The following is a 25799-nucleotide window of genomic DNA, read 5'->3' as shown; positions in this document are numbered from 1 at the left end:
GGAACCATACTTTACTCAGGGCTTCTAAAATTAGAAATTAAGGCAAATATCACAAACAGAACCAGACAAGAGTGAAACAAATGAAGCACAATCTTGGTGTGCAAATTTTAAAGAAGTGCCAGAAAAACTGGGTAATCAAGAGAAATAGTACACAATATTTTTTTTAAATGTGTCTATTTTTTTTTAAAGATTTCATTGGGGAAGGGAAACAGGACTTTATTGGGGAACAGTGTGTACTTCCGGGACTTTTTTCCAAGTCAAATTGTTGTCCTTTCAACTTAGTTGTGGAGGGTGCTGTTCAGCTTCAAGTTGTTGTCCTTTCCGTCTTAGTTGTGGAGGGCGCAGCTCAACTCCAGGTCCAGTTGCCGTTGCTAGTTGCAGGGGGCACAGCCCACCATCCCTTACGGATGTCAAACTGACAACCTTGTGGTTGAGAGGATGCACTCCAACCAACTGAGCCGTCTGGGAGCTCAGCGGCAGCTCAGCTCAAGGTGCCATGTTCAATCTTAGTTGCAGGAGGTGCTGCCCACCATCCCTTGCGGGACTCGAAAAATCGAACTGGCAGCCGTGTGGTTGAGAGCCCACTGGCCCATGTGGGAATCGAACGGGCAGCCTTCGGAGTTAGGAGCACAGAGCTCCAACCGCCTCAGCCATGGGGCCGGCCCCAGTACACAATATTTTTAAAAATTAAAATTAATGCAAAAAATCCATGATGCATAAAATCAGTTTTAAATAAAGACAAGATCGGTTAACAGTGCCGTCTGAGCCATTTTGAAGACTGTGGCAAGAGGGAAACATATCAGTAACACTGATCCTATCTTTATTTAAAATAACTTTGACTTTTAAAAATTGCATTAAAATATTATTTCTCTTGATAACTAAGTTTTTTAGCACCCCCTTAAGTTTTGTGCCCCAGGTGAGTGTCTCACTTGCTTCACCTCATCCTAGCCTGGCACAATAGTCGAAATGGCCCTTGAAAAATCCCTTAGATTGTCCACAAAATACAACATGCCACACTTGATAAATTCAACTTAGCTTGTCTCCATGTTGGAACAGCTCACGGTTTCTCCAGGGGACCCTGGATGAAAAGGCAGGCTTACATTTACGGAGCCATGCTATATACAACGTGTGTTTTTAACCAGTGGAGTCACATTAGCTCAGGAAGGTGCAGGTGCTATGAGAGTCTCCTGGGAACTGAAAAGAGTGGAATCATGTTTCCTGTGTCACCCTTACGCCAGGCACCACTATACTATTGTATCTGTCTATGTTCATTCTGTTTGTGTTATTACTCTCCTCCTAAGTTTCTCTCTCTCTCTCTCTCTCTCTCTCTCTCTCTCTCTCTCTCTCTCTCTCTCTCTTTCTCTCTCTCTCTCTCTCTCACACACACACACACACACACTCACACGACTTGTGCAATTTGAATGCATAAATAATATGACTGTACTGGAAAGGCAATGCTGCCTGTCCGTGGCTCTACCCAGCATGCCTCCTTGTTGACAGACTGTGTCCTTAGTGCCCACGAATGGCTAGTAATTTCCTCCAGCCGCCAAGACAAAGGCGACTCTGGCAAGACAGGCTATGTATTCCTTTTGCTTTCCCTAAGTACCCATATCATGTTGCTTCGTACAAATTCACAGTTTTATCCTGAGATGAAACTGTATCATTTCTGCCAGGAATCGCACATGGAAACCTGGTTTAGTTTTGCTTCTGGACATACTGTATTTGGTAAAATTAGAAGGAAGTCACCATATCAACATGTTCACACAAGAAGAAAGAGAAAAAGAGAAGAAAGTAAAATTCAATTAGCTATGAGATCCAGTACAGAGAAGATACTGGAACGTTTCTTATAGGTTCCAAATAGTGAGGTATTAAATATTCTCTCCTATGTCTTTTTGTTCCCACTTATGGCATCTAGCCAGTCACCAACTAATATAAGAGCTGGATGCCAATTCCATTAAATGTATTTACACCTAAATGGAGAGACAGTCCTGGGGGAAAATGAAATCTCTCTGGTCCAAGTCTCTCAGTGAGAACAGACATGCACTGCAAGCTCTCGAAAATCAGCTCCATCTTGGGGGTCACTGATACAAAATATTGCCTTGGCACTGGGCCTCCCATTGCATAAGGGAGGTTCAATAATTCTATTCATGCAAATATCTATCAGGTAACCATTCTTGACGTTCAAATCAGGCACTGTCCAAAACCCTCGCAGTGCAAATTCTGGACTCATAGGGTATCAGATTCCACAAGTTTGACCCAGGTACTTCCCAGGTGAGGTAACAGGCTTAGCAAGACCAAGTTACTTGTCTTAGGTCATACTGACAGCAGGTGCAACCCTCCATCAAAGCCTCTGCCAAGGAACCATCATGGGCTCTGCTGCCGGGTGGTAGGACCATTTGAAATCAAGGGTAGCTCATGTTCCTTATACAGTCCCTCCGCATGGTGAGGGGAGTGAGGCCCCTCTTCCCACTGCAACAAGATATACCACATACAAGGTCAGACAATTAAGTTCGAGAACTCATCCTAGAAAAAGTGCTACATACCTCACTGCTGAATATCACTGCCGTCACCTTTGAAGTACTCCCCTTGGGAAGCTATGCACCCGCCAGTGCCTAGTCCACCCTTCAAAGCAATTTTGGAACTCTTTTTCTGGAATGGCCATCAGGGCTGTCATCGTATTACCCTTGATGTTCTGAATGTCATCAAATATCTTCTTTTCAATATTTCCTTTCTCTTCGAGTAAAGAAAGAAATCACTGAGGGACAGATCAGGTGACTAGGGAGGGTGTTCCAATGCAGTTATTTGTTTACTGGCTAAAAACTGCCTCACAGGCAGTGCCGTGTGAGCTGGTGCATTGTCGTGATGCAAGAGCCATGAATTGTTGGTGAAAAGTTCAGGTTGTCTAACTTTTTCATGCAGCCTTTTCAGCACTTCCAAGTAGTAAACTTGGTTAACTGTTTGTCCAGTTGGTACAAATTCATAACGAATAATCCTTCAGATATCAAAAAAGGTTAGCAACATCAGTGCAACAAGTTTACGAACTTAATTATCAGACCTTATAAGCAAGGGCATCAGAAATGCAGCCAGAAGTCACGTAATCATAAATGCTGACTCCTCTGAGATCATAACAGGGAGAAACATGGACGGAGGGAGATTGATAAAAACAAACAAACAAAGAAGAAAAACACTCGGTACTGGTACACAAAAAAGCCAATGAAACAGACAAGTTCACTTGCCTTCTTTCTTCATTAATTAATGAATCTTCTTTCTAATTATAAAACTATAATGATATCACAAGGCTATTAGCTACACACACACACACACACACACACACACACACACACAGACTGAGAAAATCCCCAAAACATAGAGAAATATTTTAAATGAAGCAAAACTCTCCCATCATGTCTCAGCACAGAGATTTACATTTGAGTTACACTTAATTACATTTTAGGATACTCTGTTCAGCAGTACTCTGTGTATATATATATATATATATATATATATATATATATATATATATATACACACACACACACACACACACACACACACACACACACACGTTTTCAATCTAATTTGAGATTAAACCATATATAGAATTTTGTATCCTTTTTTGCCAACTAACATCATACCTTGCTTTTAATTTTAGCTTTTCCTTCCCTTCTCTCTTCTTCAACTCAAGTGCATTGGCAGCTAAAGGCACCAAGAATGACTAAATCAATACACAGTGGCTCAAAGTCAAACACCAAAAGATCCTCCTGGAGCTCAACAGCTTCGGTGGAGTAAAAAGAGTCCTTCTGAACCAGTTTTTCCTCTGCTGACACAGGTCATGTTTTCCGTTAACATGTCGAGCAAACAACAGGCCCACTACAGTCGTACTGAACTTTGTAGCATTCTCTGCACAGGAAGGACATGTATCTTTCTACGAAAGAGTGGATGAAGAAGAGAAGTGAAAGATAACACCGAAGACGGGGCAGACAAGGATCTTGGTGCAAGAGGAATCAAGCACCTCTGAATCCTAAAGACTGACAAGTGCTTCTTATACGGCTGTTTCACGATGCGCACCTTGGTTTCCAAACATGAACTGTGCACTTTGACTCCGCAGCCTTCTCTGTCAGTATCGCCGATCAGACATTTAATAGACAGTGAGACCCAAAATGCCGAAGTTGAACAGCCATCTCTTTTTTTAAACCCGCAACCCACCCCATCTCAGTAAATGGTGACTCCCGCTTTCGTTTTGGCTCAGGGCAAAAATCATGATGTCATCCTTTTTGTCCACCTCCCCTGAAACCTCTACTTTCAGAATCAACCCAGAGTCTGACCACTTCCTAGGCACCCTGGGCAAACGTCCATCATCACTCCCTTTGATGGTGGCATGATCCTCCCCTGGTCCTGCCCCATCCAAGCTCACCTTCCTACAGTCTTCTGTCCACAGACCATCTAACATCCAGAACTGTCCTTGAAAATGTTAAGATAACGCAGGGGCAGGAAGGAGGAGTTTTGAGAGTAATGGAATGACTGACTGTGTCCTGACTATGACAGTGGTTACATGACTGTGTATTTGTTAAGGTTCACAGAAGTGTACACCAATAAAGGGAAATTCTACTGTATGTTAGAAAAAAAATTAAAGCAAAAACATAATTCAGACCACAGAAGTTTTCTGTGCAAAACCTGTATTATAAAAGTGAAGTTCACACACAATCTAATCCCCTATTATGTCTTGACTTCATCTTCTAATACCCTTTCTCCTCTTGGTCTATTTTGGCCCAGGCACACTGGCCCCCTTGCTGCTCCTCAAACAAGTTAGGCACGCTCCTGCCTTAGTGATTTCACACGGGCTCTTCCCTTTCCCTGGACTGTGCCCCCCACCCCGCCTTCCAGATATTTGCAAGGTTAACACCCTCCACCTCTTGAACAAATGTCACCTTCCCAATTAGGCTGTATTTAAAGTTGCCATCCATCTCCCATCAGCATTCCCAACACCGCTCACCTTGCTCTGATTGTCCTTTTCCTTTCATAGTTTTTATTAATTTCATACATACCATATAACTAACTTACTTACTTTTTGTGCCCATTGTCTGACACCCCACTTCCCATCCCCAGGTGGAAGCTCAGCTCACAGAAGAAACTTCAATGTTTCTTCTGTTCACCCACATATCTCCGACACTTAGGAAAGTGCTTAGGACATAGCAGGTGTTTAACAAATATCTGTTGACTAAATGAGCAGACACAATCCGTGCCTATCATGTGGGAGGCACTGCACGAGTCCCTGTGTAGGTTCAAAATGTAAAATGACGTTTATTCTTTTTAAATAAATGGGTTGGACTACATAACCTCCAAGGTCCCCTCTAGCTCACAAATTCATTCCAAGTGAGTGTTCTCAATTACATTATAGGCTACACTGGAACATAAGTCCCCAGAGGCAGGCATTTTAGTCCGCTTTCTTGCTGTTGCCCAAGGACAGTTCACCGCACAAAGTGCTCCATATTGGCTGGACGAGTAACCTCCTTGTGGACAAGAAATAACAGCTCCTGTTTGCTCCACATTTTTGATTCTCTCAGCACAGAGAAGGAAAACCAGGCACGGGGCAGGGGCTCAGCCCTGGTTATGCTTTGCCTGGTCTCCTCATGGCCAGATCAAAAACATCCAGTTCACACCAATATACACAGGCCTCCCTCAATATTCTTGGGACTAGCAGAGAGGGGGACAATTTTAAACATGCCATAGAGGCATTTAACTGTAGGCCTAGCCCTTTGCAATTTCTACGAGGTGCATGACATCAGAGAGAGACTCGCTGATGTTGACATACTTGAGGATTCTGAGAGTGAAAAGTAGGTCAAATAAGAAGCCCATGGAAAGCAAGCTCCTCCAGAGAAATCGCTGGGTTTTCCTTTGTATTCTGACCCTGTTACCTCATTCCTTTATCTTGAACTTCACACCAAGGTTGTGATAAGCCCAACGTCCAGGAAAGAAACCTCAGCCATCACCTACCCAGAGCCCCTGTGATCTGCAGGAATGCTCAAAGGCTTTGCTTCCATGAATGTGAATTCTCATTAGCAAATGAACACTACCATGAAATATGACTTCAACTCCTACAACCATCATCACACAGAGTCACTCAGCACTGTCCAACAGAGACATAATGTGAGCCACGGATGTAATTGTCAATTACACATATAACATTAAAAAGAAGTCAAAGGAACAAGTGAAATTAATTCGATAATATATCTACTCTAACCCAATGTACCCAAACTACTATAATTTCAATAGGAAATCAATAAAAAATTATCAGTGATACATTTTACCTTCCTTTCTCATACTGACTTTTCAAAATCTGGTGTGTATGTATTTTATACTGACAGTACATGTCAATTCACAATGACCACATAAGAATTGCTCCATGTCCCGTGTGGCTTGTGGCTCCCGTATTGTATAGCACAAGTATAGATGTTAATTTAAGCTCCTTCTTTTATGGGATGCTGTTGTTCCTCTCAGACTCAGGCCATGCAAAGACTTATAACTGATTTTAAAATGTCTTCTAACCTATAATGACATCACTTTCCTTACTCACAGCTTCAGAACACGCTTCTTGTAAGGCAGCTAAACATGGCAGCGTCACAGTGGAAAAGGGCTGCTAAGTGCGGCAGAGCTAGTCAGTCAGTCTGTTGTTCACAAAGAATATGTGTGTTTCTCTGTAGTCTAACAAGAGCCCATTTCATCGAATTCCAATGAATTCTGTAAGTTTTTTAATAGTGGCGTTTCTCCTTGATGACAGGGCAAGTGTGTGCTGACTGCAAGGTTTTTCTAAACAGCTATGCCAACAACAACAACGAAAGATAAACTAAACAGCCACCAAAAGGAGACTTCCTGGAAGCAGAAGAAAGTTCAAGTGCATTTAACGTCTCATTATAATGTACACCACCATAGGCCAGCGCTGAGTGTTCTAAGAGGTACAACCAAGCTTAAAATCAGGGTTTGTTAAGGATTCAACGTAATGGTCTAACTGAGTTTTTAATAAAGAGGAACTAAAAACACATTCAGGTTAGGGGGTAATTCACCAGGTGAGAAAGTGGCTTTGAAAGTCTATACCAAGAAGAACTGTCATTTTCTCCTTGAAGATGCAATTGTTGCTTCTACCAGCCTCTCAAAGGTGAAATAGATTACCAGAATATGAAGGCAGTTCAATTTGGAGAACTTTCCACAGTGACAGTGGTGTGAAGTTCGCGGCTAGATGGAAGATAAATAATTAACACATCACAGAGCATCCAGACTCTGACATTCTCAACCCCTATTTCCATTTCCCATGCATGGCCTCAAACAGCTACTTTTGCCAAAAAAAAAAAAAAAAGGCAGCAAAGTAGATTAAAGTTAACTTTCTTTCAGTGCAAGGTTGGTTTCAAGTATTGCGCAGCCTACAGAATGAGATATTCTGGCCCAGTTCTAACAGCTTACTCAGCAGAGACCAGCTGCAACAATGGTTTTCAGGAGACCAATGATGGAATGGGTGAGGCTCTGAAAGTACCCTCCCAAAGTCAGCGATTTCTTAAAAATGGAGTCACATTATAGAAACCCAGATGCTGTATCTACAGGCCCGGTTTCTTGGAGACAGGAAAGACCAGCCTGTAACACACCCACTATCCAAAAAACAGTCAAGAAATAATTGGCAGCAACCTCCAGTAGAACTGAGAGATAAGCAGCGGTTGGCACAGAGCTGGGAAGCAATTGATTTATTCTGCAGTTACTTGCAGATATCACACTGAAGTGGAAGAGAAATCCCTCATGGGTCATGGCCCATTTGGCCTTTGAAAATGCATAAAAAGCAGAGAGAAGAAGGAAAGCATGTAGTGTCCCAAATCCTTATGCCTCAACCTTCCTAAAAATAAATTTGAAGTGTGTGGGTAAAAAGATATCAATGACGACAGCACTCAAGCAAATGGAAAATGTAATAGAGGTACAGATACTAGATTCAGAATAACGCCTCACAACGATATATTTGTGACATTCTTGGTGAGTCAAGCGTAAACTGTACTCACTCTTTTCTTCATTCATGTATTTATTCAACCAGTTCATCTAAGCCTTTCATCCACTGGGTACTATGCCAGACACTGGTATTACCAAGGTGAAGTCAACATGACAGGACCTGCCTCAGGGACCCTACTTATTGGCTCAATAAATTCACCTGAGTCAGTAATACTGACAATATTTGTAATGAGAATTGTCACTTAGTGAATGCCTAATACGTGCTGGGTTCTATGCAAGGCACTCATTTAAACCTAACAACCATCAGCAATTAGGCATTAAGACCATTTCACAGATGAGGTAACTGAGTCTTACAGAGGTCTAATGACTTGCCAAGGTCATCCAGATTGTCAATGACAGAGTCAGGCTGTAAACCCAAATTCGTCTGACTGCTATCATTAAGTTTCGTGCTTGAAATAAGATGTTTGTAAATCATGTTTGAAAATATCATCTTGATATTTTAAACAAATTAAGCAAATCAATGGTTAGCAGGATTGAGTGATATTTGTGCATGCCATTAAAATTCGTAATTCAAGAAAAACCAATTTAAAACATACATAAAGAGTTTGAACAGGCACTTCTCCAACGAAGACATACAGATGGCAAATAAGCCCATGAAAACATGTTCAACATCTTTAATAATTTGGAAAATGCAATTTAAAATCACAATGAAATACCACCACATTATTAAAAAATCTAACGGAAAAAAACCTTTTTATTTATTTATTTATTTGACACCAAGTGCTAATGACCATGCACAGCAACTGAAACTCTGATCCATTGCTGAGGGAGAAAGCACAATGGGAATCGGTTTGGAAGAGTTTGTCAGTTTCCTATAAAGTTAAATATACCAGACAACCCAGCGACCTCTGCGCTCCTGGGTATTTACCCAAGCAAAAGGAAAACCTATGTTTGCGCACACACCTCTTCAGTATACATTTGATTCTTTCCCTGGGGCTCTGACCGATTCTCTTGCTTTCTTTGGGAGCTCCTTCAGTAACTTTGTTCATAATCCCCCCAACATGCAAACCATTCCACTGTCCTGAATGGATAAACATATTGTGTTACATTCATACAATGGGGTACTATGCAGCGATACAAAGGAACAAACTAACGATACAGGCAAAAACATGGATAAATCTGAAATCCATTGTCTTAAATGAAAAGAAGCTAAATCCAAAAACTTCATACTGTGCAATTTCAATTATATGGCATTCAGAAAAAGGTAAAATTATTAGCAGCAGAAAATAGAGATGTGGTTGCCTGAGGGTGGAGGGTGACGTTGACAACAAAAGGGCTGCAGGAAAGAATTTTTTGGGGGGAGAAGGGGAGTGACAGAACTATGCTGTGTGTTCTCTGAAGTGGTGGTTACATGGCTGTATGCATTTGTCAAAACTCAGAGAACCATATAGCAAACAGGAGCGAATTTTCTTGTAGGTAAATTCAAAACCTGGATAAAATTGACTCCAAAAATTGTGATTTTAACATGAGAAATTAAGCATCTCTCATAAATATATTAAAACTCATTTAGATTAAATCCATCTCAAACAAACTACAAGTTTTCTTAATGACAAAATGTTGGAACCTACATATTTTCAAACTGGCAAGTAACCGACTTTTTTTTAACACCTCTGAGGTGGGCAAGCAGAACAGCTTGCCCCCACACCTTCACACTGGGAGGTGCAAACACTGCGCAGGAGGGCTTCTGGAATGGGGGTGCAGGTTTCTCCTCAGCCTGCAATAAGTCACAAAATCTGCTGTAACTAATGTGTGTCTTCAGGGAGGAGAAATTACCAAGAAGCTGGAATTTTCCAAAGGCTTGCTAATTTTCCAGTAAGGAAGACGCACCAGAAGAATAACCTGATCAGTTGCCCTGGAAGTTTCTATCCTTATCTTCTGCTGGTAAGTGCTTTGCTATCAGACTGCTGGTTAAACTCCTTTGATGTATTTTCTAATTCCCCAATAAGATATCTTTGGGCCCCAAAGTCTTTCCTTACCTGGTTCCTTTTTCACTGTCATTGGGACTTTGAAGTACACCCTCCATCCCACATACTTGTATGACACATAACACAAGGACACCAGACAGAAGCTCTGAGTCAGAATAACTTCAGGAAGTATCTGGTAAGCCAGAGGGAAGCTCGCCTTGCCAGTGCTGGGAGGGGACTATCCTGGATGTCCATTTTCTGGCACACAGGTGGTTCTCTCCCTGAGGCTGCAGACCCTCGTCTCTTGCTTGCTTTCCTTAGAGGCTCCTTTCAAGAACAGCCCCAAAGCTCTGGTTCATCTGCCTACAAAAGACTCGCTGAAACCCATATTACAAGCAATTCATAGCATGAAATGAAAATTGATGCTTTCAACTCCTGTAATAATGAAAACGGGAAGCTGCCAGAGATTCTGTGTGCCTTCATTTTCTGTGTCAGTTTTCAAGAATACAGATCCCAGCACGTTATATGGGATAAAAACATGGAGTGGGGTGCAGCCTTCCTCCCTGAACGTGACCCCATTAAGGCAGAGCTTTTGCAGTATAAGACAAGTCTGGGAGGGTTGTGCTGATAGCAAAAGGACAAACTTCAGAATCGACACGCACCAGAGTCGAGATGACAAGCAATGCCCTGTATATAAAGGCGCATGAGAACAATGAATACTATGTTCTTAAATGGGAATTAAATCACAGCGTTCAATCTGGACAACACAGATGAAAGCCTCACCACTCTTGGTGAGATGGGCAGTTCTAGTTCTACCTCTATTCAGTGTAAACTTCTGTAAAATAAGAAGGTCGATTAAGAATAAAATCTCAGCGTTCTTTTACAATATTATGCTCTACAGTTTTAGGAATTAGAAAAAGCATAAAGGGCATGGTATTATCTGTCCTCTATTAAAACATAAGCTCCACGAGGGCAATCCTTGCACCCCTGGTACCTAGCAGAGAACGTGACATGCACAATATGATGAAAAAGGTTTTTGTTGAATGACAGAATGAATAAGAGGTAGGATTACTGCTTTATGCCATCATTTAACTATCCACTTCTGTAATTAAGAAATAAATACTTATACACCTAAATTGTGGTTTCACGGTATACTGGTAGGCACAGAAAAATACATAAGATGCTGAACTTCTCTTTGAAGTTATGTTCTAGGTAATCAGAAATGTTTCCTTGAGAAATGAGCCAAGGAGGCAGTCAAGCATTGCCACTGATAACACGCACACAATGGTTCGGAGCAGAGGTAGGTCACCGAGCGTGTCGTCTGCAGAGTGTGTACACGTGAAGCCAAGCCTTACTTGACTGGTCACAAAATATTAAGAATGACAAAGATGGGGGTTCATTTCAAGAACAGGCTATTAGATTGGGCATTGGGATACGGTGCTTCTGGACTTTTATGTATTAACATGATACCATGAAGACAGGTCCAAACTTAAACTTTCCATTTTGAGCAGCACTTAGGCCACTCGGGCTCACCTATCCCACGCTCCATTTGGAGTCCTTTGTGACCTTCCAGCACCTGGTCACTCCTTTCCCAGGACCCTGTGTGCCTGCCATCTTGGACCCCAATTTCTCCCTTCCATCTCCCAGTCCATCACTCACTACGTTCCCTCTCCTGAGTACCTCGTGGGTATCTGTCTTCCTCCTGTGTCTTAACTTGGGCTTTCACTTGGACCACAGCTTCCCTGCTGCCCCTCCTGCATGAATATCATCCCTGCGTCATGGGCCAACACACTTTTTCTGTAAAGGGCCAGATAAATAGTTTAGGCTTTGGAGGCCATACAGTCTCTGTCTCAACTACTCAACACTGGCATCGTAGCACAAAAGCAGCCATAGACAGTACATAAACACATGACTGTTTCAATAGAATGCTTTAAACAGAAACAGGCAGTGAGCTGACTATTGCCCGAGGACCATAGCTGGATGACCTCCGCCTTAGATGACTGCCAAAGTGGTTTACAAAAAATGCAAATGGGAGCATGCCAGTCTTCTGCCTAGACTTTCCAAGACTCCCATTGCCCCCGATGATAAGCTCCAGGATCCTTGGCAGAACATACAAGCACCTCTGTGTGTCTCCCCCTGCCTGTTCCTCCAACTCTGCACATCCGATAATCAGTGACTTGATGCTTCTCAGAAACACCAGCCTCTCATGCGGTGATTTACACATGGTTGGGTCCTCTTCCTGGAATGTCTCCACTGTCCTCTGGCAAACTCTTGTCTGTCCTTCAAACCCACAACCAATGTCTCTTCCCTGAAACCCTCCCTGACCTGAATTCTGAACAAAGTTGGACCAGTCTCTCTATTCCCCAAGGCCATTTACATTCTTTTACAGCCCATGTGACATTGGATTGTCATTGCCATGTATGTATCTCCCACTGCCACCAACCCCACTGGACCCTCTCTGAGGGTAAAGGTTGTGTTTTGTACATCTTTGTATCCTCTGGATCTAGCAAAATATCTAGTACACAGCTGGGTCATAGCAACGACTTGTTTCATTAATTAGTAAAAAAAAAAACATCACAAATATTCCTGCTTGGTGCTCATTTGACCTTGTATAACTTAAAAGAAATCTGAATTCTCTCAACATTCTAACTACTGTGGTTATACCAATGATTTAAATTCAACATGTAGTATCAAAAGTTGTCCGAATACCAGAATGCACTGTTCTTCCCTAGGATGGTATAATTCAAAATTTCTTCTTTTGAAGGAGATCTACTTTAAAACTGCTACTTAGCTGTCTCCCCATTAGTCTTTAAGTAGCTGCTTGAACAATGCTGAATGTGTTCCATGTTCTTGCAGAAATCTTAGGCCCTCAAGCAATTAGTCTGTCCTACGGAATACAGGCATACCTCATTTTTATCGTGTGCCACTTTACTCCGTGTCACTTTACCATACTTTTTATAAAGTAAAGGTAAGACCCTCTGCCAGCAAAACGATTACAACTCACTAAAGGCTCAGATGATGGTTTGCATTATTTAGTAATAAAGTATCTTTAAATTCAGGTATTGTTTTTTAGACACAATGCTATTGCACACTTAACAGACTACAGTATAGTATAAACATAACTTTTAGACGCACTGGGAAACCAAAAATTTCATGTGACTCGCTTTACCAGTTTTATTGCAGCGTTCCGGAACAATCTCTCTGAGGTCTACCTGTGTGATCTCAGTCCCCACTGTGCCACGTCAGGCACACCTTCACAGAGCAGGAAAAACTCCTGCTTCCCAGAAGCTGAATACAGCCTGAGGCCAGAGGACACAGGAGCTTGTAAGTAAAGACTATAAAAAAATCTTTCACTTATCAAGCTGGCAAAACTGGAAAAGATGATATTTATTTTTTGGCAAAGACGAAGGGAAATGAATACTTGTACACACTGATGGGAATGTAAATTACACCACTCTTTTGGGAGAGTGATTTGGAAGTACTTTCTAATTCTAAAATGAACACCTTCTTAAACTCAGTGATCACTTTCAGGAGTTTAACCTAAAGAAAGATTCACAATTGGGCTCCCAGCTCGATGTATGAGAATGCCCCATCCAGCATTGTTCCTAGCATCCCCAAACTGGGAAATGATGACCAAAATCATGGTACAGCGATATTCTCTGCAAACTCCACACTCTATGCCCACTGCCTTCCTAACAGCCCAGTCTAGTAGACATCTCAGACTCACTAAACCCAAAACGAAACTCCAGAGTGTCAACCAAAAGATGACACAGTCCCAGCTTTCCCCATTCATCAAATGGCAGCTCCATCCTTCCAGCTGTTCAGATTGAAAAACACCTGGAGTGATTTGTAATTCCTCTCTTTTTCACGCCCCTCATCTCATCCATCAGACAAGTTTTGCAGGTATACTTTCAAAATATATCCATCACCGCTACCATAACTACTCTGGTCTAGCCACCATCATCTTGCACCAGAATTTCAATCACAGCTTCCTAACTGTGTTCTGTGTATCCACCACTCCATTTGTCCTTAATGCATTGCCTAATGTGAGACTTTTCAAATGTTAACTGAGGCATGTCATTATCTCAGTCAAGACCTTGCAGTGGCTCCCATCTCACTCTGAGTACAGTGGTTAAAATGGCCTCAAATACTTGGCACAATTTGTCCGCTCTCTCTTCCACTCTGACCTCCTTGATAACTCTCTCTACTCAAGCCACTCTGGCCTCCCCAGGGTTCTGCAGACAATGCAGGCACCACTTCTGCCACAGGGCCTTTGCACAAGGCCTGTGTGCTTCTGCCCACAGGGCACTCGTATTTCATCCAGGTACACAGGTGGCTCCTTTCTTTACCCATTCACGTCTCTGCTTCAATGCTGCTTTCCCTGTGAGATCTATCCTGACAACCCTATTGAAAATTGCAACATACCCATCTCCACAGTCTTGGCCACCTTAGTCTGTTCTGCTTCCCCTACCCCACCACCACACCACTTGCCACCTTCTAATAAAGAAAAGAATGTACTTATTTAGTACATCTACTGCTTATTATCTATTTCCATGGCGAGAGCATAAACTCCAGGAGGGATCTTTATCTGTTTTGGTTAATACTATCCCCAGCACCTGTAACAGTTCCTAGCACATAAAGGTTGCTGAAAAATATTTGCTGAACGAGTAAGTCTATCTTAGAGTTTTTGTGAGAACAAAATGAACCAGCCCTAGCAAACAACCACCTAATCAATGTAGGTTCCAGTTATTACTAGAAAGAATGAAGCAGGCATACATGTACTAATGTGGAAAGCTGCCCATATGTAATGGCAATAAGAAAAAAATAAGCTAGACGAGTGTGCAAAGACAGCATTGCTAGTAAAACTGAAAAAAACGAAAATAATCCAATCTGCAACCTCTTCATCCAGGCAATGATGAATTAGATTATAGAAACCCTCACACACCAGGTAGTTGTCACCAAGAATTAGGTAGGAATACTTGTATTCTCATATTAAGATGTAAGTTTCAGGTGGGGGAAAAAGTGACTTATTGACTAAACAGGATATTGAGTGTGATACCATTTTATTTGAAAGAAAAAGAAAGCTGTGCGCATATGTTAATGATGAAAGTTTTGGAGGGAAACCAAATTACATACCTAATGGTTACTTTTAAGAAGTGAGGGCTAGTGCATAATTTTACACTCTAGAATTCCATTGTGCTTGACCTCTTTGTAAATAATGAAGCAAACGCCAGTTTTGCCAACCACAGTGATTTTTAGGAACAAATGTCTCACAGCTGAAAGATTTCATTTTAACTGATCATTTCCACCTTATTCCCCATTCCCAGATCTTATTAGGACCAAATTAACATGGATTCTAATACAAGATCCTGGAGGGTGGGGAGTTTTGTCTGTTTCGTTCCCTGAACTATCCCAAGACCTAAAATGTGCCTGACACATGGTAGGCACTCAAACATTTAGAAGGTAAGTTAGTTTTGATATGAGATCACCTCCAGGTAAAAATATAAGTAGTGAATTAAGGGGTTCAAAAAGCTACAAAAAGAAGTAGCAAAGGCCTCCATAAACTGGAGTATTGAGCCTCATAAAAGGGAGTTAAACATTTTAGACTTCCCTGCTTCCTTTCAGGTCTCTGTCCACAATCACTATGTATTTTTTTTTAAGCAACTTTCTTTGGCACTGAGCCACACTTAATTAGAAAATTATGGCACTTACTGTCCTACAGGAAAGTTATTTCATATGGTTGTTGTTAAATTTGTAGATTCCCACTGATCTAATCTTTCTTGCAGCAAAGAAATATACCGGTGCAATCATTCAGACCCATGACCTACTAATGTAGGAAAGGTAGTGAGAAAAGGAGATGCTTTAATCAGGACAGCATCAATTTTAAAGATCAATTAAACAGTGAGTGGAAATCTAAATGCTTTTTTATTGCCAATATACTACAGGAAAAACTACCTAATTTCTGGGAAAGAACATGTGTTATTAAATACAAGAGAAAGCTCTGTTTCCTTTTTCTATTTTTAAAACAACTTTTCATGGAGTTGCACTTTTTGCCTCGTTTTGGTAATGACAACTCCATGCTAAGAAATAGCTCAAACTTCTTAATGACTGGTCAAAGTTCTGGATACATCCACTCATTGAAGTATTTATTGAGCACATGTTATGTGCTAAGCATTGTGCTTAGAACTGGGATATAGAAAGAAAAAGAACAAAAACCCTACAGACGAAAGTGTAAAGACTCACAAAACAGAGTTAAAAGTGCACAGTGCTTTTATGCTGCCGTTTCAGGTCAGATACCACAAACATTAAAACTTTAAAAATCTTTTCATGCATGAACCTTCAGCCTACTGATTCATTTTTCTAGCCCAAGACCTCCCCTTTACTCTCATGTTTAAGATCTTCTCGAACATCTCAGTAAAAATTAGGTAATATTTTCCCCATTCTGTTTTTACTCTTGAATCTGACAGTCCATTGAAACTTTAAGAGATGTCAACCACATTAGAAGAAGGAATGAAAATCAGCAACAGCAGCTCAAGGACTGTATCAGGAAAAGAGAAAGAATCTAGATAGCATTCAGTTATCAACTCACGAGACTACTGGGGACTGAACAGGTTTAGTAGCATTGTTATCAGTATGGAACTACGTGTCAAACAGGTTAACCAATGAAACATGGCACATCACCCGATCCACAGGCATAATTTAGAAGCCAACAGTGGTAGAAACTTGTCATCAAGACATAGTAAGGAAAGGAAGGCCAGCAAGATCTTTGTACTTGGTGTTTATTATAACATTCAAAAGCCTAAAAAGTCATCCAGAGCCGCTTGCTCTCAGACCCAGGCATCGGCAGAGTTACTGAATTAATGGTTGGCATGGCTGCCTTTTCTTCCCACCAGACTTCTCAAAAAATGCTATGACAGCCTTTCTGGTGCCAGAGGGTGTCAGTATGACTGCAAGAGATGTGCTTACATTCAGATGTTTGGGGTCTGATTATCAACATAAGAAATATTTTTTTTTAAAAGAAGAAACAAACATGCTGACACATTGTTGATTACCAAACTAACTGGATTCTGCCATAAAAACAGAGCTGCAAAGAAAAAAATGTGGAGTGCTTTGGCCAGGGTGGAGGGAATCTTTGATTTAGTTTTTCTATTACTGCGTATCATTTCTATATTTACTTTTAACTTTAGAAATCCTTTTACCTTCAGCTATAGGTGTCTCCCTATTTCTTTTCCCTAGAGCGACTCTAATAAGCCAACCTCAGAAAAACACATGGGTCTACATCGTTACTGGCATCATGAAATAGGCAATCATCAGCTGTTTTATATGACATGGCATAGGGTCAAACAGAAATTACAATTCAATTTTGCAATAACTGCTGTCAATTAATCATGATGGTTGGCTCCTTTGTGACTATGGAGATCTCCTTTTCCTCTCTTCTTTTTCCTCTACTCACATCCATATGCCAAGAGTGAATGGGAGAGGAGGAGCGCCCGGGCAGAAGCCTCTGCGAGACAGTCTTAGTAATATCAGCAATAGTAATGACTTATGGTGCCTTGAACACATGGGTATAGTTTGTTCTTATACATAAGAATGTCAAAGATCTACAGCCGTGTTATCACAAAACTGTCCGAGGTACTGGGGGAAAGTATAGTCGCTCAAGGAGATTCTTTTTGCTAATGAAAATGTTATCTGCAAATTTGTAGAGAACCTGGGTCTAGCAGACACACATGGGGCACACTACAAATTGCTTCTTCTGGCCACAGTTAATTTAAAAGGCAGTGAGGCTCTGGTCTCCCCTGGGGGAGGTCTCATAATAAACACAACTGCCAAGGCTTTTTGACTCAGTGAGGGCTGGCAGCTAAGACTCAAGCTAAAGGTAATAACAGACCATTCAAGAACCATAATTAAGTGAAAAGAACAACAAGCGGACCCTACACCTCTTTATTACAAGCACAACAAATCCAATCATGAAAACCCAAACATTGTTTTTCAAATGCTGCCACAGAAATACACCTTGAAATATGCAGCCTAAGAAAAAAACCACAGAGCAATGCAAATGGTAACCTACATGATTTAAGTTGGTGGAGTGGGGGTTAGGGGGTTAGAGACCAGTGTCCTCAGCAGGGATCCTTTCCCTCGGCCCCATCCCCTTCCCCAAAACCCAAAGAGGAAAGGCGTTGGGAGTTGATAGCAGACGGCTTCTGTTTGCTCAGTTGAGAAATGGAGGGATCCAGGCTCTGTTGATAACCATTACTCTGCTAAAGCTTTCAACAGCACTAAAATTCACTGGCAAGTGATGAGTTGCGTCTTGTTGACGAGCTACAGTGCACGTTAAATCATGAAAAGGACCTAAGAGCATATCCAATCAATACTTGAGAGCTTCCAAAGTTATCATAAAACACCAATTTTCAGAAGGTAATACAGCCTTACAGATGATGAAAGACAAGCTATTCTCAACTAAGAAATGCATTTATTTTCCCAGAGCCAGAAAGACAATGTGTTATTCTGTGGGTTACCAAGTGCATGGGTTCCTGTACATTGTATATACACTCAACTGAAACATTTTTAATAAAAAAAGTCATAATGCCCTTTGCAAAAGCTTCCAGTTTTATCTGAACCCCCAACAAAAATGTCTGAACCTTTTGAAAGCACTGAATACTTGTTCCAGAGGAATTGTCAAACAAACAGACAACAACAAAACCCAGTGAGGGTGATTTGGCCAGCACACACTCATAAGTAGTCTGGTAAATGATTCTCAGTTGACAGAGCCCTAAGCATGGTCAACTCGAGGAAAGAGAAAAGGACGCTACATACCTAATCCTTATAAATATGCTGCACATGCCCTCAAATGGCTTGGCTCAGGCACAAACCCACTCCCTTTGTGTGAGACAAAGTGAATGTACCACCACCATGGACACGATAGCTTCCTCACTCAGGTACGCAGGGCAGTTAGAATTAGGACTTACACCCCCCCAGCCTCCTGGCTCGGCCCATTCCCTTAAGAGAACCACAGGGAGACTAGCCTCTCAGCTCAGCAAGCCGGACTCTCGCTTCGGCTCTCTATTTTCTGGATGCTCACAGACATGCATATCTTACCGACACAAGACAGTGCTCTCATACACACATGTTAATTTCCACCAGGAAGCAAACTTAAAAAGCCTTCTGCAAGTACATTCTTTCTTTTAAAAATGGGGAAGTGGGAAGGGGCGTGCAGATCGCTGTTCCTTCCTCCTTTATTAATTCCCGGAGCCTGCAAAGCCCTCCAAAGTGCAAAGGCATTTGCCCACTGCAACCGGGAGAGGCAGCTTTCCCTTTCCCCGCCTTCTCCAGCCTGGGCGCCGGAACAATGCAGCAACATACATTTACCAACACCTGCTGGAGCCTATTAATATGCAAGGGGACGTATTGATTCCCCCCCCCCCCCTCTCTTCCCCTGCCCTCCACACTGAGCAGGCTTTCATCTCCTCCTTTACCATCCATCAGGAACTCATTGCACCGGCCCCCTTTCCCTCCCACCCCCAGTCCCCATTCAGCCGAGCCCCTCACTCTGAAAGCCCAGGCTGACGAGCACACTTTGGAATGCACTTCATTAAAATTTAGCTGCCCGATTCCAACCTGCAATGCGGAGGAGGCAATACAAAGCGCACGCCACACTCCCTCCAGCATCCCCTTCAAAAGCCCCATTGTTCGCCAGGCATCTGCTCCAGAGCCCGGCCTCTCCCTACCCACTGACCCCTGATTTTTTTTCTCCCCTCCCCCTCCCACCCTGCCCGGCCAAACGGGCCTGCCCGGTGAATTAACACAGCCGCAGCCATCTGGCCCTCCAAGCTGGCCCGGGTTCTTCCCGCCCTCCTCCACACACCGCGCACGGCCTCTGCACCTCCATGGATGCTCCCACCACCCACGCGCAAACCTGGGGCGCAGGGCGCCTCTGCCGCTGTCTGCCTGTCCCCAGCCTTCCTCCGGCGGCGGGGCGTTCGAATCCAGAGGTGGGCAGGGGGCGGCGGGTGACGGCCAGAGGAGACCGTGCGCCACTGTACTTGCCTGCGAACCCCAGCCCAATCGCCAAGATTAATCCTTCCCTTTGTGAGCCTGAAAGAGCCTCCCACCACGCTGGTCCTCGGCTCCGCAGCGGCTGTAAAGAGAGGGGGTGGGGTGGGGGTGGGCTCCGAACCCCTTCCTAGGCGAGCTGGGGGTGCCTCGGCCACCTGACCACAGGGTGATTTTGCGAGGGAAGAAGGCGATGGTGGCGGGAGCAGCTGACGGTGCGAGAAAGGAGCGAAGATGCCCAAGCTTGCGCCTTTTATTGTACTGGCGACATTTCTAACACATGACAACAATTTCCATCTGTATTTAAGCCGCGAGTGTGAAAAAAGAGCATTACATCACAGAGCCCGGGTTCCTAGAGGCTGCCGGATATCTAGGCCAGGGGGATTAGGGCCGCACCTGCAGGGCAGGGAGAGCTGAGCGGGGCGGGCACTGCTTCGCGGCCAGGCGTGCCGGGTCCCCATCGCCCGCACGTCCTGGGGGGAGTCTCGGGCAAGGAGGGTGGGAAATGGGGCTGCTCTACTAGCAAGATGCAGGAGGCTGGATGGGTGAAGGTGGGAACTCCCTTGGTCAGGGCTGCAACCCTGACTTCACAAGAGCCAGGGCAGAAGGGTTCCGGGTGCTGTCCCGTGGGACCCACTTCTACCCTGCTGCCTCTTCTCCAACTCTGGAGGGGATTTCAAAGATAATACTATAACTCTCTGGTTTGATATGTTTTTCCTTGGAGTTAAGATAAAGGTGAAGGAGAGGCTTAGAATATTAATTTGAAGAACCCACTTTCAAGGAACAGACACTTCGGGAATTAAGGATAGAGTCTGGTACAGAATCAAGCTGTTCCCTTACTGTGTATCTCTATGTCATCTAAGCCCACTCTTTAAAAGAATCTGTGAGAGCCCAGTGGTATTGTCTCCATTCTGTTTCTGATGAGACATCTCTCCCCTACTCACCCTCCCTAGTGAGAAAACTTTATTCAGAGACCTCTGGCTTTGGACAGGTAAGCTCTCTACGGTCCAGTGGTCAGTTCGTGGTAACTGCTGACGCCACTCCTTGTCATAAGGCAGAGAATGTCCACGGCTGGCAGGGAGGAAGTCAGTCCACTGTCTGCCTTTCTCTAACCCAGGAGTTACAGACTCACGTGCAACCATCCTCCAGGAATTCACTACTGCAGTCTGAACAGAAGAAAACAGAGGGGCTGGAAGAGGCTCTGAGGTGAAGAATGATAAGAAAATAGCAAAGGAGGAAGCCAGAAGTAAGGAACATTTCTCCTTGTGGGGGGTGGGGAGAAGGGCAATGCGAACCCTAGATTCAAAATAGGTGATGGTCCTGCTTTCATCTGATGGGAAAACAGTCTTAAGAATGAGAGGGGAAAAAGGTGACAGGACAGCAGAGCCGTTCAAACAACAAGGTAACAGATCTTTCCCTCCAATGCAGCATCAGCTGGATTTAACAGATGAGAAAACAAAATTTGTTCCTACACATTTGTTACTCAGTGAACAGTCACTGTGTACATGTATGTCTGTCTGTCTATTCCCTGAACAACCGAGGTAGTGGAAGGACTGCATTCCTAATGCCCCTTGTCCTTCTGGTCACTCATGACTCAATTCCGCGGTCAGACTCACTGAGTTCCAGCCCCATCTATCCACTTTCCTGTTGTGTGACTATGGGTAAGTTACGTGCCAGGTCTGCACCTGTTTCTCCATGTATAAAAGATGGAACAAAAAGGACTACTTGTTGTGAGGATAACATATATCAAGTGCCTGGCACAGTTCATCATACATAAAAGGTGTTCACTAAATGTCACCTGCTGTTACTATCATTATTATTATGACTATTTCTGTGTAAAGTGTCTGCACACAATGAAAGCCCCATCCTGTACTTCTGTGGGACCTGCAAACTGCAACAGCTCCCAGGGCTTCGGTTAGCAAAATGAGATACCAGCACCCCACACATTCCTCGACCTGCTGCAAAAAGGAAAGGAGAAGCCTTGGAAGAAAAAACAGATTCCTTTGCTTCATTCTTGGTTCACATCTACTTGTAAGAAGGAGGAAAAGCCTTGAGATCTGAGCGTGAAGTATTTGCTTGTATTTTTGGTTTGTTTGAGTGAAATAATAAACTTAAGGAAACAGTGCCTTATCAACCATGTACATCATACATGAGAACATTTACATCATTTCCCTTCTCAGTCATCATCAAAAAAGAAAATAAAAGCAGTTCTACTTAAAACTTTTGAAAATCTTTAGCCACAACCTAATGCTAAAAAGAGGAATTTGTATTGTATTAGTTTTCCACAAGAAAATGATTGTGCAGTATAAATTAAATTGCTTTTTTGCAAGGAAGCTGCGTAGAGACTCCAATGAAAAGAACAAAAATACAAAAGCCATTTTCTTTATGAAAGAAAGAAGGAAACTTTTCTTCAGTAAGTATTCAAGAATGCAGCTTTCCAATCTTCAATAGGGGGAGAAAAATAGCCCTCATTTGGTTTGGAAATATCCCTAACAATAACAACTTATTTTCTATCAGAGCTCCAAAGACCAGGTTTCTCTCTGCATAACTAAAGCACAAGTAAAAGACTTCCTGAAAACCTACTGTGTTCTTATCAGAGTACTCACTTGATCTCAAAAGCAGAGCCTCTCTGAGCTTGTGTGGTTTTCAGCATAAGCCAGGAGACATGCTTAACTGCACTTCTGAAGGTTCTGCTGTCACACACACAAAATTAAACCCAATAGGTCCTGGGCTAGCATTCCTCCAGGGCTGCCTGACCTAGAACCCTGAAGGTCGAGCTATGCAGTGTGTGATGGGCACAGTGTAAAGAGGCAGGGAAGTGTCCACACTTCTTTACTAACAATTTTTAACAAACAACTGTGAGAAAACTGCCAAGAATTTCCCTCACTGAACACATCCAAACCAGTGTGAATGATTACGACATCCAGAGAAATGATTACGACTCAGACCAATTAAATGTTGTGGAAATGTGATCACTTATGAGGCTGTTTCAAAAGCCACCCCTGTCTCTTTCTCGGTAGGAATCGTGGGGTGAGAGACTTTACCATGCAACACCTCTACTTTCTCACCTGGAAAATGGGAATAAAGAGTTCCTTCCTCATAGGATTGTTATGAAGGAAGGACTGAGTGAATATAGGGCAAAGCACTGAGATGAGTACCTGGCACAGAGAAAAGTGCTCAGTTAGGTGCTCAGTCTTTACTGCCATGTCAATCACTTCTAACACTTAGGTGTGGATATCTTCTAACAGGTTGCTCAGCATATGTCTTTCTACAAATGTGTATTGAACACACACCAAGTACATAGCACTGTTAGATGTAACAAAGAAGTATGGTACATCTACAGGGCTGGAAAAAAGACTTTACTGTTATTTTCTAATAGAAACGTCCTTTGAATAAAGTTATGTTGAACTGACATAATGCAGGCCGTACTCAAAAAGTAAAATGGAATAAAAATAGACATTAACAGAAAAAAGAAGGCAAACATTAACAGAAATAATGAAATAAAATCTGTGGGTGTCAACTAAATTCCTCCACAGAATAAAATTATAGCATTAAATGTGTTTAGTAGAGAAGACAGTAGAAAATCAATGAATTATTCTTTCTACTCATGAAGCTATACAAATAAAAATGAAATAAACTTTTAAAACGGTAGAAAATTCAACACATAGAGCTGGGACAACTAGCTAGCCACATGCAAAAGAATGAAATTGGACCCCAACCTCACACCATACACAAAAAGGATCATAAACCCAAATGTAAGACCTAAAACTATAAAATTCTTAGGTGAAAACAGGAACAAGTCTTTATGACCTTGGGCTAGACAATGACATCAAAAGTATGAACAACAAAAGAAATACCAGATAAATTATACTACTTCAAAATTAGAAAGTTTTGTGCTGAAAACAATATTTCCCATAAAGTGAACAGCCAATCCACAGAATGGAAGAAAATGTGAATCATATATCTGATAAATGACTTGTATCTAGAATATATTAATATAAAGAACCCCTACAATTTGACAATAAACAGACAAATAACCCAATTTAAATATAAGCAAATGAATAGACATTTCTCCAAATATGACACACAGGTGGACAATAGGCATATGAAAAGATGTACAATATCATTAGTCATTAAGGAAATGCAAATCAAAACCACAATGAGATACTTCATATCCAGTAGGATGGCTGTCATTAAAAAGTCAAGTATTAGTGAGCATGTAGAAAATTGGAACTCTCATATATAGGAATATAATGGAAAATAGTTTTGCAATTCCTCAGAAAGTTAAACAGAGTTACAATATAACCCAGCAGTTTACTCTGAGGTATATACCCATGAGAAATATAAACATACATCTACATAAAAATTTGTGCACAAATGTTCATAGCAATATTATTCATAATAGCCCAAAACTGGGGGGAAAAAAACCAATGTCCATCAACTGCCAAATGAATAAACAAAATGTGGAATACCCAATACAATGGACTATTATTCAGTCATAAAAAAGAATGAAGTACTGATACCTGCCACAACATGGATGAACCTTGAAAGTATTATGCTAAATAAAAGAAGCCAGACACAAAATGCTATATATTGCACGATTCCATCTATATGAAATGTCCAAAATAGGCGAATTTATAAAAACAAAAAGTAGATTCCTGATAACCTAGAGCTGTGGGAGTTGGTGGTACACGTTATAATAGTTAATAGGGATAGGGTTTCTTTTTGAGGTGATAAAAATATTCTAAAATTAAATTACTGTTGTACAACCTTTTGAATATACTAAAAAACACTGTTGTTTTCTTTTAAATGTGTGAATTATCTTGTATGTGAATTATATTTCAATAAAACTGTTTTTTAAAAGTAGAAAGAAAGTATAATGAAATTAAGGTAGATATATATGTAGGAAACTGTAGGCAGTAAAGAAAAAAAAGCAAGAGAAAAAGTTGTTTTTATGAAAGGACTAATAAGATTGGAAAACCTTTGGCAAATATGACCCTGAGTGGAGGGAGAAAAAAAATCACAAATAATCAATTTTAGGAACAAAAAGAAATCATTACAAATATAGAAGGCATTTATTTTCATTTATAAGGGAATGCCATGTACAACTTTACACCGATTAACTTCAAAATTTAGAACAAATGGTTGATCCATCTCAAGAAGCAGAAATCCTCAGTAGGGTAATGACTATAACTAAAGTAAAAGAAAGTTAGAAAATTATCTCCCCCCTCCATTTTCCCAGCTTTTTTAAGGGAGAAAAAACTAAACAAAACAAAACAAAACAAAAGTCCTAGGCCAGGATGAACAAGCCTTTATGAACAAGACTTCAAGGAAGAATGTAGCACCCTTTATGTTAATCCAAACACTCTCTCCCTACTATATATTACCTATTTTCTATGAGTTCATACATATTTATGAATGATTCAAAAAGATCTCAGAGGAATATTTTAAAATGATGATCTATGGTTAGTTACCTCTGAGGAAGACAAAAGAAAACAGCTTTAGGGTAGTATGGTCAAAGAGGATGTTTAAATTCACTGTGATGCTTTTATTCTTAATTTTAAAAGTGTATGTTGCTTACATAATAGAAAAAATAATTTGACAATTATTTGAAATGAAAAAATTAAGTTATTCACTGGAGGCTTGGATTAAATTTTCTGTCTGGTTGACAGAGCCATGGAGGGTAGTTAAGAGGGAGGCAATATTACCGCCTAGTGGCAAATTATTCTAATTGCAGGCAAAATCCTTCAGGAACTAAAGTTTCCTAAATGATGAATTTGTAAGCCTAAATATAAAGTCAAA

At 41.7% G+C, this 25799-nt stretch overlaps 1 protein-coding gene across 24 annotated transcripts in view; it reads right to left on the bottom strand.

Annotated features, from left to right (window-relative positions):
- Positions 1 to 25799, bottom strand: part of MAGI1 (membrane associated guanylate kinase, WW and PDZ domain containing 1) — a 573273-nt gene that overhangs the window by 193104 nt on the left and 354370 nt on the right. The window contains exon 1 of one of the 24 annotated variants that reach the window (XM_081071394.1): positions 19992 to 20116. The exons of 22 other annotated variants lie outside the window; for them this stretch is intronic. The gene's annotated coding sequence lies outside the window, so the exon portion shown is untranslated. Of the gene's footprint in view, positions 1 to 19860; positions 20117 to 25799 lie in introns of those variants that run through there. One more of the 24 variants, XM_081071393.1, reaches the window with a different exon arrangement.

The sequence above is a fragment of the Rhinolophus hipposideros genome (genome assembly GCF_964194185.1).
Source record: "Rhinolophus hipposideros genome assembly, chromosome: 14".
Taxonomy (NCBI): Eukaryota; Metazoa; Chordata; class Mammalia; order Chiroptera; family Rhinolophidae; genus Rhinolophus; species Rhinolophus hipposideros.
This window is presented reverse-complemented; position numbering and strand designations above follow the sequence as displayed.